Source organism: Suricata suricatta, chromosome 16 (assembly GCF_006229205.1).
Source record: "Suricata suricatta isolate VVHF042 chromosome 16, meerkat_22Aug2017_6uvM2_HiC, whole genome shotgun sequence".
In the NCBI taxonomy this organism is placed as follows: Eukaryota; Metazoa; Chordata; class Mammalia; order Carnivora; family Herpestidae; genus Suricata; species Suricata suricatta.
The window spans coordinates 10,222,225-10,239,349 of record NC_043715.1 but is presented as its reverse complement, the minus strand read 5'-3'; the positions used below and the strand labels follow the sequence as shown (position 1 = coordinate 10,239,349).

General features: G+C 40.0%; 1 long non-coding RNA gene across 1 annotated transcript; it reads right to left on the bottom strand.

Moving 5' to 3' along the window:
• Nucleotides 1-2,565: 2,565 nt before the first annotated feature.
• Nucleotides 2,566-5,110, bottom strand: LOC115280508. Its single transcript, XR_003903808.1, has 4 exons — nucleotides 4,996-5,110; nucleotides 4,054-4,095; nucleotides 3,021-3,105; nucleotides 2,566-2,795 (listed from the first exon to the last, which is right to left on the bottom strand). It is a non-coding gene; the product is annotated as an uncharacterized LOC115280508 (long non-coding RNA).
• Between the last annotated feature and the right edge of the window lie 12,015 nt (nucleotides 5,111-17,125).

Here is a 17,125-nt window from a genome sequence, read left to right as displayed (position 1 = left end):
TATGAAGTATCATGCCACTGATAAGGTTTGTAGAATCTAGGAAATAAGGTCAACCAGGCATTTTTATGAACTCCGAGAAGGAAATGATTAGCATTCTGAGTGAGTAGGGGAAGAAAAAGACTGTAATACACAGGAAGGAATTTCTCCTCCCCTGAAATACTGAACCTTAACGATTTTCCCTCTGTGCTTCTAGGTGGTCTGGGGCTCTGCAGAAGTTCAACAAGGGAAAACAGGAGGTTATTAGCACGTGTCTCCCACACCGGCCGGTACTCGGTGATCAGGTGATCGGGAACTCAGAGGGGTGGCTAGAGTTTGGACGTATGTAGCATCACAACAAAAGAACCGCAACTTTTTAGTGACACGACAAGACCAAGGAAAAGAACTTCCGGTTTCTAGGGAAGGAAAAGGTGGGGAGCTAAGGGCTAGTTAGTAGTGTTGATGAGGTCCGCCTGGTGCCGTCTCTGAGCTGACAGGGGTCTAGAGGTGTCTCCAGGAGTTCACATCTGTCCTCCTTGGTCGAGAAGGGAGACCTCTGCATATTTATGTCCCGGTTTTCAACAAAGGGGAGAACAGTTTTGTTTCTGCTTCTCAGTTGCCTTCAGCTCAAAAGAACCCTTATGCCAAAGGGGCATCAACTGCTACTCTTTAGTGTCAGCAAAAAAAAAAATAAGGCATAAAAAAATCAAAGTGGAATAGGACAAAGGAACCTAGAATATGGGCTCTGGAAAGGAGCACAATTCAATGTCATCATGCAGATTGCCGATCTCGGAGATGTGATTAAATAGCTAGCGAATACATCTCCATCAATCTGTGTCTTAGAGTAGTTTAATTTCCTTCGTGCTGGAAGTTTTCATTAGCAGATTCTTTAGGGCTAAACAGGATAGGCTGATGAAAACTACAGGAGGAGGAGGAGCCCCAGGGGAACGGATATGGGTACCTTCACCTTTCTACAGATTTTTGGAAGTTGAGAAACAAGGCCGTGCGTAGAAAGCAAAATGATCTTCAGGCCCGTGTATGAGCGAAAAAGAGTATCTAGAAAAGAGCAATTTGCATTTTAAGGTGTATCCAGTGATCTGAGAGAGAGCATCACATCGGGTGAGTAATAACATCTCTACTTAGTGCTTGAGTGCCCCCTTCTATCCTGTTCTATCTGCTGCTCTCCGGAAGAGCGGAGCCCACGCAACAGCCAGAGCCCGCGTTTTCGAGGCTAACTACACCTAATTCTTAGCTTAGGTTGTAGGCATGTAGACTAACCCTATGACAAGCTGTATTTCCTCATCTTTTTTTTTTTTTTTTTTTGCCACATCACAGTGAAAATGTAAATTGCAAATCTCCTTACCTTCCAGATTGTGTGCGGGGTCCCCTGCAGTTACAGAAATACTATTCTCTTATCATCAGAAGGTCAGAATCTCCTTACCTGTGTGGCCATGGGAAGCACTGTTCCTACTCCCCAAATTGGATCCCTTTCTTAAAAAGCTGCATCCTCTTTGCCTGAGGGCACTCTTCTGATATTCATGTATTTCAAAGCAAGTTTCATTATCCAGAAACGAAAAATTATGATGGTCTCTGCTTCTCTGAAACTATAAAAACTCATGAGAACCGAGCCTCTGCCAAGTCACCTGAATTCCCCCCACTGAATAACTGATGTGTTTGATAACAGCGGCCCAGGAATATTTCTCAGACACCCACTTAGAGAAACCCATTATCAAAATTCCATCTAGCCCCGTAGAGGGTTTTTCTGTACACTGGGCTTACAGCCTGGGAGCACTAATTTTGCGTGTCAACTTGGTGAGGTCATGGTACCCCGATAGATGGCTAGGTCTCAGTCTAGATGTGGCTTGGAAGGTTTTTTTTTTTTTACATGAGATTAACATTTAATTCAGAAGAATTGAGTAAAGCAGATTATTCTCCATAATGTAGGTGGGCCTTGTCCAACCGGTTGAGAAAAAGACCCAGGTCTCCCGAGGAAGAGAGGATTCTGAGACAGCTTTTTATATGCAAACTGCAGCATCCACTCTTCCCTGGGGTACCAGCCTCCCCTGCCAATTTCAGACTTGCCAGCCTCCAGGATAACACGAGCCCATCCCTTTAAACCCAACTCCCGATCTATAGCTAGGGGACCGTACACACCTCCAACTGGTTCTAGTTTTCTCTGCAACGCTGGCAGGTAGGCTGCCCCTCCATATGCCTATATTAACCCTCTGTTTTATCAGACTTTACAAAGGCACCTGATCTTCCTTTCTAGAACATTTATGTAAGGAAGCTTGTCAATATTTTTTCCTGACTCTTTGAGATGATGAATCTTTTTTTTTTTAAAGCACCTTTCCAGTTTTGTATCCAATTGTTTTGAATGGAAACAGGGAAGGAGATGGCCCCTCTGGCACTCCCCCATCTCTGTGAGAGGAGAGGAACCTGATTCTGAGGTGTGCCTTGCTCCTGGTTGTAAACCTACATCCTGTCCCAACAAGATTAGTTTATTTTTCCTTTGGGTAAATCCAGTTAGCGGAGACAGGGGACTTGGGCTCTGCCTCTCACTCCAGCACTTAAAGACTCGTTCCTGCCCTCCTTTGACTTCGGTGACGTTGAGTTGCCTGTGGTCTCTGTCCCCTGCTGCAAATACCCTAGGACAGAGTCTCTCTTCCCTGTTAACGTCGCTGCAGCTTTTGCTTTGGCAACAGCAAGAGACCATTCCTTCCTGAATTCTATAGAAGTTCCTCGTAATTGGCCAGCAGTCAACAATGAGGTTGCCATGATACAGTCAGATCTCTTTAGTCATTCAAAAATTGTGTGCCTGCCTGAAAATGAAATTTCTTATTTAAAAAAAAATGTTTAAAGCATATCCTGCATAAAAGAAGTAAATGGTGAATGTAAGCCTAGGAGTTGAAAAAAATCAAGTTTCCAGTAAAACTTTGAACCTAGAGAAAGCCTGGTAACCATATACAGTGAAGGTCAAGGTTCTGTCTGTGTGCTCGCTTCGGCAGCACATATACTAAAATTGGAAGGTTCTGTCTTGGCTCTACCTTTCTCCATTCACCGGGGGAGCGTTAGATCCTTTCTCCTGTGGCATCCATTTCTTCTCCTCGCCCCATTCATCAAAACTTAACTCTGCATTGTGAACAAAGATTAAAGTCAAAATGTTGAAGCTGGATCTCTAAAGTCCAACATAATGCTTTTTATCCAAAATTAAGCACTCCTAGGATATGAAGGCTAAGGTGTCATCCTGACGTTGGAGGCCATTGTGCTGTTTGTAAATGTTGCTGGGAAATGCCTAGCACCAGCTTTAGACTTTTATGTTTTTGCCTCTTGTGCTAATCTCATTCCCTCGAGATGAATATTTAAATATTTTGTCTATGGAATTTAGCCTCACAAATTAAGCATTTATGAATTACAGACTAGAATCCTCTTCATATTGTGAGATAATTAGACACAGTGGCCTCCTCCTAATCATATTAGAGAGGCCAGGTCCCACTGTCTGGACCATCAGTTGGATGGTCAATTTGTCCTGACCTGCTTTGAACTGAAAATTATTGTGCTAACGGGTGTCATTTGCTGTGATGATGTACAGCTTTCCTACACAGTGTTCCCACTGCTTAGGCATAACCTTCTAGAGTCTGTCTGCATGGACAGAACGTCAGGCCATACCTAGACTGGCCGGTACTCATAGCCTTTATACTTCCAGAATTGTTTACTCAAGAGCTGGATCTATGACTCAGGTTAGAATCAGCATATTTACTCATTCAACAAAGAAGTTGCATAGACTCAGTGTATGTGCCAACTCTAGACACCAGTCACAGTGTGTTCACAACCAGAAAGCTTCACTGAGTTCTGTGTGTGGAGTTTTCTGGGGGGCTTCATTATGTAGGTGTGATTTATTAAATCACTGGACACGCAACTGAACTCAATCTCCAAGCCCCCCACTCTTCCCAGAAGTCAAAGTAGCCCAAAGTTACAGCACTCTAAGCAGGGGTTGGTCTCTCTGGGGACCAGCTTTCTTCCTGAAGCTAACTGGGGGTTGGCCATGAGTCCCCTCATTAGCATAATATATACACATACCTGCCGCTCCAATTCCAAGGGTTTTATTTACACATTCTTTGCCTGAAGCCAGAGGCAAAAAAACAGGTATATTCTTTATTACGCCACAGATTATAGCTCTAACAGATACATGAGATCTACAAAGGCAACTAAAGATTCACGTTAGAAGTTCTGAACCTCAGTTCATAGTTACAGTTTTCAAGAGCATATAAAAATTCTACTGGCTGATGAGTGTGTAAATTGACATAATCATTTGAGAAAAAATATCTGTCGATAGCCACTAACTCTAAGCATATGAATACCCCTGATTTAGCAAATCCACTGCTGGGTAAATATCAGATAAAAGTGTCAACTGTCAGGAAAAACTGACACACTTGAAACACACACACACACACACACACACACACACACACACACACTCCAAAGATTACTGGGTTTGCATCTAGCTCACTCTTCTCTCATCTTATTCATTGTTTTTGAGCTGTTTTCTAATTGGCAGGTGGTAAGAAGCTATAGTACTATAAATTAGTTTTCCATAATGAATTTAATTTTGTGTAATGCAATGGCTAACTGTCCTGTAAATGTTGACACATTTAGCATTTACGCATAATTTCATTTACACATTCCCAATTGTCTCCATATGGGTAAAATGTTGAGTCCTTCTCTGAACCAATGGAAGCCATTGTACTGGCCTCCTGGCTAAGTTATATAAAATCTATGGTGTGTGTTCTTTTTACATTTGCATGAAAGTGATGACTTTTCCCTTTAAAAAAAAAATGTATCAGTTACCACCACCAAAACCAAATGCTGGACAATTCCTGGGAATATTACAGCTATGTGGGTGAGAAAGGGTTAACACGGAGTTCGCAACTCTGTTTCGTCCTCTTTTAAACACACTGATGGAATTGAATAGCTGGAGGATAAATGAGGGCCTTTGGGGGCTGCTGGGTACTGATTTCTTACCTGAGGGTTTGGCGAGCTCCCCTGGTCGGTCGGGGTGTATATTGTACTTAAACCTTCAGCACGGTGTGCAGGGGCTGGGAGTTTTCACTTTGTCCCCCTGGACCCGAAAGGCATCTTGGTGTAGAAGACAAGCTGACCTATGGAGCTGCATCTAGAAAGAGACAACGGAGTGATTACTTCTGACATTGAAGCATTTTACACAAATCCCGCTGGGCTCTCGGCTGAGACTCCTGGAGGTGTGACTTTGTGGTCACAGTGTATCTGACTCACAATCCACAACTGACAGACGGGTAGGTAGTTTAGAGCTCAATAAAGTTAGAGGTTAACCAGAAAATATTGATAATATAATTTATTGGCCTTTAGACAGCCAGTCTTATACATAATTTAGCAATCTTAGACATATTTAGACATTTCTTTCTTGACTAACCAAACTCCTCCTTTCTCAATTGCTAAGTGAGCTCTTGATGGTTCCCTCATTGATGAGTTTAATACAATTTTGAGAATTGTGCTTTACATCCTATTACTAAAGGCTACGTTAAAAAAAAAAGCATTCTAATAAACTCAAAAATGGAGGTCATGTTTCATTACCTACTATTAATTATTTAATTAAGTATTATTTAAATTTCTCTATTTTTATGACTACATGTAACGTTCTTCAATGGAAAAGTTTAGGCAAGAAATGTGCTTGTAGGAAGACAAGTTCAGTATTTATCCCAACAACTTGGATTCATAGTTACATTTTTAGGATATTTATGGTTAGGCTACTGTGGAATTTGGTCTTTTCTTATTTATGGTCCTAAAGGAAAAGAGCAGTTTTTTACCTGTATCTATTTCTTCACACCAAGAAGAACTTCACACCTTAACGGAACTTAACTGACCTTTTGTTTATGACAAACGAAACAAAAACACCCTACATTTTGGTTTTGAAGAAAACATAGAAAGTGCTATCCAGAGTTAATGGTATTTCAAAGGAAAAGAAGTTTGTTTTTGTTCTCCCTTTATGTCTTGTAATAAAAAGTTCCATATTCTAGTCTTACATGTAAGGAGTTTGTACATGATTGTTATCTAAACAATAAGGAAAATAACTGAACAAATCATCTCATATCAGCCAGAGATGAGGTCACTGAGTAAACGACTGCACCAAATTTGGAGACATCGAGTGAAACCGAGTCACAACTTATCAGAGGGAAACCCAAAGCAGAACCAGAGCTAGGTCCCTCTTACCCAGTACATCAAATGCCAATGGTGAGGAAAAAAATCTCAGAGTACTGAGTTCAAAATCACAGTTCGAAGAAATAGAACAAGCATTAGAACAGACTCATGTCAGGGATGTTAACATTAGCCAGCTAGGAATTCAAAACAACTCTGTCAGTGAAAATAGATTATACATCTACTCTTGTATAGTGTAAGGAGTGATGGGAATTCTAAGAATCCATTAAAAACATGAGAGATCAATAACACTGTAACAGAAATGACACAAAACTGAGGAAAGAATCTCTGAACTTGAGGACATCTCAATAGAATCTTCCAAAATTAAAAAGCAAAGACAAAACTGAAACCAAAAACCGCAAGAACCCTAGGGCAACTACCAAAGGTGTGATACACGTGTAAAGGGAATACCAGAAGAAATATTTGAACCAATAATGCCTGAGAATTTCCAAATATTAATGTTGGACACCAAACCACTGTTGGGAGCTATCTGAACTCACTGGTTGTGTGAAAATTCCTGGGGAGGGTAGGGCAAGTTTTCACAGTCTCTTGCCCCCAAACAGCTACCAAAATCTACCCTCTTGTAACTTTCATTTCTGCTTGGGCACCAAATCTTGGAGTGCTTTGCTGATCAGTGTCAGGAGTGGCCGGCCCCCCCTGCCCTGTCCCTGAGGTGTGATTGCACCTGGTCAGGGACAAGAGGAGTAAACTAGATACACCCTAAAGCGACTAAGGCAAGCAACATATAATTTTCCTCCTAGCTGAGCAATTAACTGATAACTATTTTCTGGGCCTGGACGCCGTTGCAAAACTCACTGCTGCAATAAAATGTATCAATCGTCTTTGGGACTGTGAAAGCAGGCATTATGTCTTCTGGGAATTCTGTTTTTCTGGGAAACTTTCTCAGAGTTATAAACAGCCTAATGACCCTTACTCATAAAAAACCGGCCTTTACTAAACAATGCTGTTTGCCTCTTGGTTAAAGGTTGCTTCCTTAGGGCTATACCTGAGGTTTTGTAAAAAAAAAAAAAAATACCTGCCCTTCACATATAATAGCATCAGTGCCTGTAGCTAAGTTTTTTATGACAATCTGATTACTAGAATTGTAACTTACAGAGAACCCATGTCCTAGAAAATTGTAAAAATTATCTATGAGAAATCATTTACTGCTCTTTCTGCTCCTTGTACCTTTCACCATAAATAAAGCTGGAGAATCAGGGCAGAGATGCTTGCCTGGTGACCAGAAAGAAACTGGAGGTGCTCTCACACTGTCCCGCTGACACTGTCTGTCCTTCAGGGAACCCTGGGCCTGCTAGAGCTGGACTCCGGCAAACCACCAGTCCAGAAAGCTCTGTGAAATAAATATAAAACAATACAAATATAAAACAAAAGCTACACTTAGGCATATTCTATCTACACTTCAGAAAATCAAAGATAAAGAAAAACCCTGAAAAAAGCCCAGAGGATAAAAATGTCTTACCTAGAGAGGATCAGAGTTAGATCTGATTCTCAGAAACCATGCAAGCAAGAGGAGAAGCAAGCGGTGTTTAAAGTGAGGAGGGGGGGAAAAGTCACAAATTTAGAAATCTGTACCTGTGAAATTATCCTTCAGCAGTTAAAGAGAAATTTCTCACACAAGCAAAAATTGAGCAAATGTGTTGCCAGTGGATTTGCTTTGCAAGAAGTATTAACTTCTCACAAAGTGGTACTGAGGGAAAGTATCTCACTATAATAACATAGATGACAAAAATCCACAGTTAACATCATTCTCAAGGGTATAAAGCTGAAAGATTTTCATCTAAGATCAGGAACGAGACAAGAATGCCCACTCTCACCACTTTTATTAAATATGGTATTGGAAACCCTAGCCACAGCAGTTAAGAAAAAAGTAAAAGGCACTAAAATTGGAAAAGAAGTAAAACTGTCACTATTTGCAGATGACATGGTACTCTATATAAAAAAAAAATGCTAGGGCGCCTGCATGGCTCAGTCGGTTAAGCGTTCGGCTTCGGCTCAGGTCATGATCTCACAGTTCATGGGTTCAAGCCGGCGTTGGGCTCTGTGCTGACAGCTAGTCGGAGCCTGGAGCCTACTTCAGAGTCATATCTCCCTCTCTCTCTCTGACCTCCTCTGCTCATGTTGTCTCTTTCTGTCTCTCAAAAATTAATTTAAAAAAATGCTTAAGTTTCCACCAAAAAACTATTAGAATAAAGGAGTTCAGCAGAGTCACAGGATAAAAAAATAACATACAGAAATTGGTTGCATTTTTCTACACTAACAATAAGCGATCAGAATGAGAAATTACCAAAGCAATCCCATTTACATTTACATCAAACAGAATACAATGCCAAGAAATAAATTTAACCAAGGAAGTAAAAGACCTGTACTCCGAAAACTCTGAGACATTGATAAAAGAACTTGAACCCGGCACAACTGGAAAGATATACCATGTTCATGAATTGGAAGAATATTGTTGAAATGTCCATACTACCCAAAGCAATATACATATTCAATGCAATCCTCGTCAAAATATTGGTAACATTTTTTACAGAAATAGAGACTCCTAAAGTTTGTATAGAGCTACAAAAGACCCTAAAGAGCCAAAGCAAACTTGAGGAAGAAGAACAAAGCTGGAGGTATGCTGATTTCAAACTATGCTACAAAGCTATGGTACTCAAAATATGATACTGGCACAAAACCAGATACACAGATCAGAGAAATGGAATAGAGAGCCCATGGATAAATGTATGATTATATGATCAATTAATCTATGACAAAGGAAGCAAGAATATACAATGGGGAAAAGACCATCTCTTCAATAAATGGTGCTCAGAAAACTGAACCAGTATATTATACTATATACAAAAATAAATTCAAAATGGATTAAAGACTTGCATTTAAGACCTGTCTTATACCATATACAAAAGTAAATTCAAAAGGGATTAAAGATTTGCATGTAAGATATAAAACTAAAATTCCTAGAAGAAACCATAGGCAGTGAACCATTTGACATTAGTCTAGCAATTTTTTTTTGGATCATTCTTCTTGGGCAAGAGCAACAAAGGCTAAAATAAACAAATGAGTAGGTCAAACCAAAAAGCTTTTGCACAGGGAAGGAAACCATCAACAAAATGAAACGGCAACCTATGAGTGGAAGAAGATATTTCCAAATCATAAATCCTAAATATATAAAGAACTTGTAGAGCTTAAAATTAAAAAACCAACCCAAATAAAAAATGGGCAGAAGTCTTGAAGACATATTTTCCAAAGAAGACATCCAGATGGCCAACAGACACATGAAAAGATGCTCAACATCACTCATCAACAGGGAACTGCAAATCAAAACCAGAGTGAGCTATCATCTCCTATCTTTCAGATTAGCTATTAACAAAAAATAATAACAAAAATAACAAGACAACAAGTGTTGGCTAACATGTGGAGAAAAGGGAATCCTTGTACACTGTTGGTAGGAATGTGCCTTGGCACAGTCACTATGAAAAATGGTATGGAGTTTCCTCAAAAAAGTTGAAAATAGAACTACCATGTAAGCCAACATTTCTACTTCTGGGTATTTATCTGAAGAAAATAAAAACACCAGTTCAAAGAGAGATGTGTACCCGCATGTTCACTGCAGCATTATTTACAATAGCCAAGAGGTGGAAGCACTTGGAAGTGTCCATCCATAGAGGAATAAAGATGTGGCATACTAACAGGAGAAACCTAAGAGGAGACCATGGGAATGGGATGGGAGGAGGGGAGAGGGAGTGAGGCAAATCATGAGAGACTTTTGAATGCTGAGCACAAACTGAGGGCTGAAGAGGGAGGGGGGAAGGGGAATAGAGAGGGGCACTTGTGGGGAAGAGCCCTGGGTGTTACATGGAAACCAACTTGGCAATAAACTCTATAAAAAAAAAGATGTGGCATACAAACACACACACGGCTGAATGACATCTTATATTTGTGACAATATGGATGGAACTAGAGGGCATTATATGGCTGAAATAAGTCAGAGAGAGAAAGACAAATAATATCTGATTTCAATTACAGAACAGATGAACAAACAAAACAGAAACAGACACACAGATATAGGAAACAAACTTTTGGGTTACGAGAGGGGAGATGCTGGCAACAGATGAAGTAGGTGAAGGGGATTAAGAGGTACAAACTTCCAGTTATAAAAGAAGTCACGGGGATGTAACATACAGCATGCTATACGTTCTTCAGAGATAAGTAAAATGAAAAAGGTCAGAAACTGAGATGTAGGGGCGTCTGGAAGGCTCAGTCAGCTAAGGGTCCAAACCTAGCTCAGGTCATGATCTCACATTCGTGGGTTCGAGCCCCGCATCGGGCTCTGTGCTGACAGCTCAGAGCCTGGAGCCTGCTTCGGATTCTGTGTCCCCCTCTCTGTCTGCCCCTCCCCTGCTTGCACTCTGTTTCTATCTCAAAAATAAACATTAAAAAGAACTCAGACGCACATGAAGAGCATCAGAGAAGGAATATGTTAAGGCAAAATAAAAACATTTAATTTTCTTTTTCTAAATTACTCTAACAGATAACTTTAAAATCACAGCAACAACATGTGATTATGTGTGTTTATATGTTTGCAGATACTTATGTACAAATGAAATGAATGGCAGCAATAATACAAAGGATAGGGATGAAAAAATAGGATAATTTTGTCATTTTAAGGGAATCCCTAACACAGCATCCAACTAGAGGAAGCCAAAACCGAGAGAGATGTAAGGAGAAAGAGATGGCTATGCTGTCAAAGTTCAACATTCCTGTGCCAGCAGGCAAAAAACTTAGTGAGGACAAGCTGAATCCCACACACCAGACACTGGGTGCAATACCGGCTGTACACCTCTTCTTCCAAGAACGGCAGGTTCGCAAGCTCACAGGCAACATTCCCCCCGCGAGATCCTTTCTGGGCCATAACACACCTTACCAAATTTGAAAGAATAGAAACTGTACAATGTCGGCTCACTGACCATGATGGAATTTAACTAGAAATCAGTACCAGAGAGATAGCGGAAAAATCCCCTTAATCAGGAAATTGAAAAAGACAGTAAAACACACAGGTCAAAGAAGAGATTCCGAGAGAAATTTACACAGATTTTGAAGGAAACGAAAATGAAAACACAACTTGCCGACATGTGTAGGATGCAGTGGAAGCAATGCTTCTGGGAATCTGGATCTTCCTCTTCGGGGAACAGCAGGCAGATGGGCTGTTGCTCCTGCTCCGCAGGGTCCTCACGGTTTCTTGGACTTTCAGGCCAGAGGCCCGTCGAGCTCCATCAGGCGAGGGCACCAGCTTCTCCTGCAAGACATGGTCGGAGCTGAGGACATCGCCAGCGTACGCAGGTTCCTGTCCGTCCTCAGGCTCTAGCTCAGGTTTGTGGGCTCCACCTCATCCACGATGACCCCATTCTTCATTTTTCTTCCTCCTTTACTGGCTGTCATGTTGATTTCAACCTCAGGCATCAGAGACAAAGCGCCTTAAAGAGACTGCTTAACCAGCTCCCACGACTGCAGAAGGTCAAATCCCAGTGACAGGCAACCTAGTGACACCTTCATGCTTAGTGATGAAAGGCTGGATGTTCGCCTCTCCCTTCAGGAACAACACAACATGTTCACTTCGTTTTCTTTTTTAAAGAGAGAGCATGCACAGGCGAGAGAGTTGGGGGAGGGGCAGAAGAGGAAAGAGAGACTCAAGCAGGCTCGATGCCCAGTGCTGAGCCCAGTGAAGGGCTCAATCCACAACCCTGGGAAAATGTGTCCTGAGCTGAAATCAAGAGTCAGACACTCAATTGACTGAGCTAACCTGGTGCCCCCAAAGCGTTCACTGTTACAGTTCCACTCACGGCTGTGCTGGAGCTCCTAGTCGAAGAAATACGGTTAGATAAGGAAAGGACGGGCACACTGCTGGAAATGAAGATGTAGAACCATCTTTACAAACACCCTGATCATCTATGTAGAAATTCCTAGAGAATCTGCATGAAAAAAAGAACTATGGAAAAAAGTGAATTTAGCAAGTGTACAGAGTTTAAAGCAAACAGGAAAAAGGACATTAAATATATGTATGACTTGAACTCGAGAAAAGGGAAACGTAGTCTATCCTGACGGAGAGTAGGTTACTGGTTACCTGAGGCTGGACCGTGGTGGAGGTCTGACTGGGCCGGGCCCCAAGAGACCCTCTTGAGGTGATGCTCTCTATCTGGAGGTGTCCATGCTTATATTAGGATGTACATTTTTTTAATTCATGGAAATCGACACTTAAAATGGATGTACTTTGGAAATTATATCCCAATGCATTTTAGAAAGTTTTTGTTTTTACTAAAAAAATTTTTTTTAGTAATATCTATACCTACTGTGGGACTTAAATTCATAACCCCAGGGGCACATGGGAGGCTCAGTTGGTTAAGCATCCTACTTTGGCTCATATCATGATCTCATGGTTTGTGAGTTCAAGCCCCTCGTCAGGCTCTGTGCTGACATTTAGAGCCTGGAGCCCACTTTGGGTTCTGGGTCTCCCTCCCTCCCTCTCTCTGCCACTCCCCTGCTCACATTCTGTCTATCTGTCTCTCAAAAATAAATATTTTTAAAAATGCTTGTCCTTTAAAAAAAAATAAATAAACGCATAACCTCAAGATCAAGAGTCACATGCTCAACTGACTGAGCCAGCCAGGAGCCTCTTAGAAACATTTTAAAAATCACTTATCTAAATCCAATATTAAGACTACTGATAATCCCCAATCTTTTATAACAACATTTAAGAATATGTATGCTCACGCCATTATAAACACTGCCAGATTCCATTTAAATTTAGTAACTTAAGTAATATGAACTTGAACAAGTCACTGATGTCTTTGGACATAGAATTTGCTCTTCATATACTCTGGGATCCCATCTAGGAACAACAGGATCTGTGGGGCTGTTGAAAGAAACTTCTGTGATGATATAAATGTTCTGTATCTACTCTGTCCAAGCTTCATGTGGTTATTGGATATTGAAAAATAATTAGCTGGGGTGCTGGGTGGCTCAGTTGGCTGAGTGTCCAACTCTTGATTTCCGCTCAGGTCATGATCTCATGGTACGTGGGATCAAGCCCCGCGTCGGGATCTGTAGAGCCCGCTTGGGATTCTCTCTCCCCCTCTCTCTTTGCCTCTTCCCCACTTGCACGTCTCTCTTTCAAAATTACTTTAAAAAAAAAAAACAGATTTAAAAAAAGAAAAAGATTACTACCAAGCTAGGAAACTGACTACTGGGTGGCATTTACTTTTATTTAATTTAAACTTAAATAGCCACACATGACTGGGGGCTACTATACCTGGCACCCTGAAATAAAGTCCCTTTTCACCTGATCTACTACTGTGGGTCTATAGCAATAGCAGTAATTTTTAAAAAATCAGCTCTTAAGTAACCGCAAAGTTTTGTTCTATGCAGCTTGCATTAATAGTCTGTGATACAGTATGAATTACAGAAGACACATGCCAGGGAGAGATGGCAAATATACTGACTATAAATAAATGGTTTAATTGGTCCGTGTGTGATCTCTGACTCTCATATGTGTCATCACACACACAACCTGCTGGTTGGATCAATTTCACCAAGTGTAGCCTGTGAAAGAGGAAACGCTGTTCGGATATATTTTAAATGGTGATCACTGCAGGTCAACAAACAAGAACAATAGTGTTAAATTATTTTCAAAGAGGCGAAATGTAAAATGACTTGCATTTGGAGAACACCACCTAGTGAGCTTAGTGGCACGGTTTTGACAGTTTGCCTGAATTTGCTCGTTCCGAGAAGTTGGCTCATTAAAATATTTTCTCCACAGATCTGCTCCTTTTCTACAGTGTTTTATGATGTGCACAGTATCCTTAAGTGTGGACGCTCATTTTCAAATAGACCTTCATATAAGAAACAATACTGAAAAATAGTTGGTTTTTTTGTGATGTGTGAATCAAGACCTCAAAGCGCATGTAATCAATTGACTTACCTTTAATACACCTACAAATCTTCACCTTGTAGAAAACGCAGTGATAAAAAAGGAGTCCCTGAAATAACCTGTAATGTTTTACTGCCATTTATAATCTGATTCATACTATGAAATGTCTACCCTATACACAGGGCAAGTTGAAATTAAACTTTTTTTTGTTCAGGTAAGTCTGGACTGAAAGGATTTGTTCCTACAGAGGAAAATAAAGGTTCTGTCTAGAAACTGTACTTAACTCTATGTACATATACATTCCATTATATATGTTTATACTTTTATATGTATATGAAATATGTCCACTAAAGCCTTATGGAATTAAATGCACAGATCACACATAACATTTAATAAATGACATGTGTGGACAACATAACGTTAAACAGCTTACACAGATCATCCAAGGAACCCAGCTCTTGTGAGGTCCTCTGTTACTAGGAGTCCCCTGGTCAAGTGGAACAGAGACCTGCTGTCTCCCGTCCCTCCGGGAGCTACATTGAGCACTTCTAACCCCTAAGGCAAGTGACCTCCTCCTATACAACCATGGAAAGTGGACAACGTCGTCCAACCAGAGAGTTTATAAATGTACTTGGTCAAAGAACCCCTTTCCACTAAAACACTTATTATTAACCTGCTCTAAGATGAATGGTTCACGGAACACACTTTGGGGAAAAAAAATCATCCGAGAGAGCTCCATTCATTTTTCAACGTAAGTTACAATATTCATTTCAGTATGGATTCAAATGCAATGGCCGTAACTTATGGTGTTTACCCTATTTTCCTAAGTTTGTGGCAGCCTTACCTCAGATGTGTCTTCCTAGATTTAGCCAAAATAGATTCCAATATAGTAATCTTTGTATGCATTTTTCTCTGAAAAGTACATCTTTTCATGCACATGAGCTTATGTATAGAATGTAATACATCCTGTATTAAAATATACTTTTGGATATTATTTGTGACCTTACAGATGAAACAATTCTATGTATATAGTTAATGGGTTGCAGTTTCCTGTTGACTGAAATGTACAAATAAACAGGAGACAAACTGTAAAAAGACCGCCCAGCCTTTGGGGCTTCTCCTAATTTCTGATTGTCTAACTATGTGCCTGGCTGTAATTTTTATATGAAAACGAAAGATAGAAGACATTTATCTATATATTATCCTGTTGTAAAATGAATCTCAAGGGATTTATAGACATACCTTTTCTTACACCTAAAAAGATTTATCTTAGGGGCGCTAGGGTGGCTCAGTTGGTTCAGTGACCGGCTTCAGCTCAGGTAATGATCTCCTGGCTTGAACCCCGCGTGTGACTCTGTGCTGACAGCTCAGAGCCTGGAGCCTTCTTCGGGTTCTGTATCTTCCGCTCTCTGCCCCTCCCCCACTCGTGGGCTGTCTTTCTCTCAAAAACGAATAAACATTAAAAACGTTTATAAAAAAGATCTTACAATATGTATCTCACACAGAAAATAAAAATATTAGCACAAAGGTAAAACATCAAAACAATGCTGAGGAAGACAACCAGTTCATCCCTAAAAATGCTTTTCATCCTAATATTCTGGGATGCTACATTTGAAAATGAGTATATGATTTATTTTACTTGAGTTTTACTGGCTCTCTGTTTTTCATGCTTTTCTAGTACTGTATCTAGCGACTAGATAAATGTGCTCTAAAACTGCATCTTTAAAGGAAATTATACTCTGAATTTATTTAAATCAGAGTATATTTTACAAGAATTGTTTTCAGGACTGGAGTAAAATTAAATAAAACTGCAATATTTAGGAATTTACTTTGTATCTTTGAATATTAAATAAGTTCATTCTACACTGCCTATAAATTTATATGCACATTCAAATTCTGTATTTGATTAATACGTATTTTACTGAGTCTTCACTGCTCCATAATTATTCTGTTTGGGGAAAAATTATTCTCTTAAGTCACAGATTTAAAAAACAAGCTCAATATCTCATTTATTTTCCGGTTTTCTTCCTTCATCATATTGACTATTCATTTTAGGAATATTCTTCTAAAGATGTTTTCATTGCAGGAACATCTTTTAGTTTACTACTTGTTGCTTTTATGCTTTATTATTTTTATTTAGAGGAAATAAATTCATTGATCCTTTAAGCCCCTCTTCATAACATTACGTGAGAATGGGGTGAGAAACAGGACTCAGCCCGAATGCATTTCTGGTTATTATTTTCAGCACACACCCGGGCAGCCACCATCGTAAGATAATTCAGCGCATCTGAAAAGATGGACTCTTTCAAGGCAGGAAGGTCTGCTCTGGGTGCCAGGCAGGTGTTTTGGCTCCAATTACTCTGTATTTGTTCTCTCTGCTTTAGTATTCCCCAAATACTGTATTATCTGCTACGTGGTCTTCTTCAGAGGGATGTTACTTTGTTTGGATTACATATTCTATGATTTAACAATGAGACTGTATGAGTTCACAAATTTTTTTAAATTCATTAAAATACAGGAAGTAGAAATACCTAAATAGTTCTAAGTTATTCTCTTTCAATAAACCTTATACATAGATTTTAAATTTGGCACTGGATGGCACTTGCGTGGGCAGACAGAGAAGGTATATAATTCAGTGTTATCAGCCAATTTCAGTTTACTATGTGCCAGGCACTATGATGAATGATTTACATGTAAACTATAACATTTGCCTTTCATAGAAGCATTTTAAGAGATTCTGGAGAAAAAAAAAAAAAAGATGCACGGGGATTAATTAACTTCCCAAACCACAGCCACAGCAAGACAATGAACACACACACACGCAGTCAAAAGATACAACTACTTGTACACTTGGTAATTAACCTATGATTTTTCCTCTACCATCTCTAGTCTAGTACAACTAAAAGTAATTACAAAATAAATATAGAAATTTAGCTGTGGGAGTTTTGAGCCAGTAGATTTCCATGACTAGGAGAA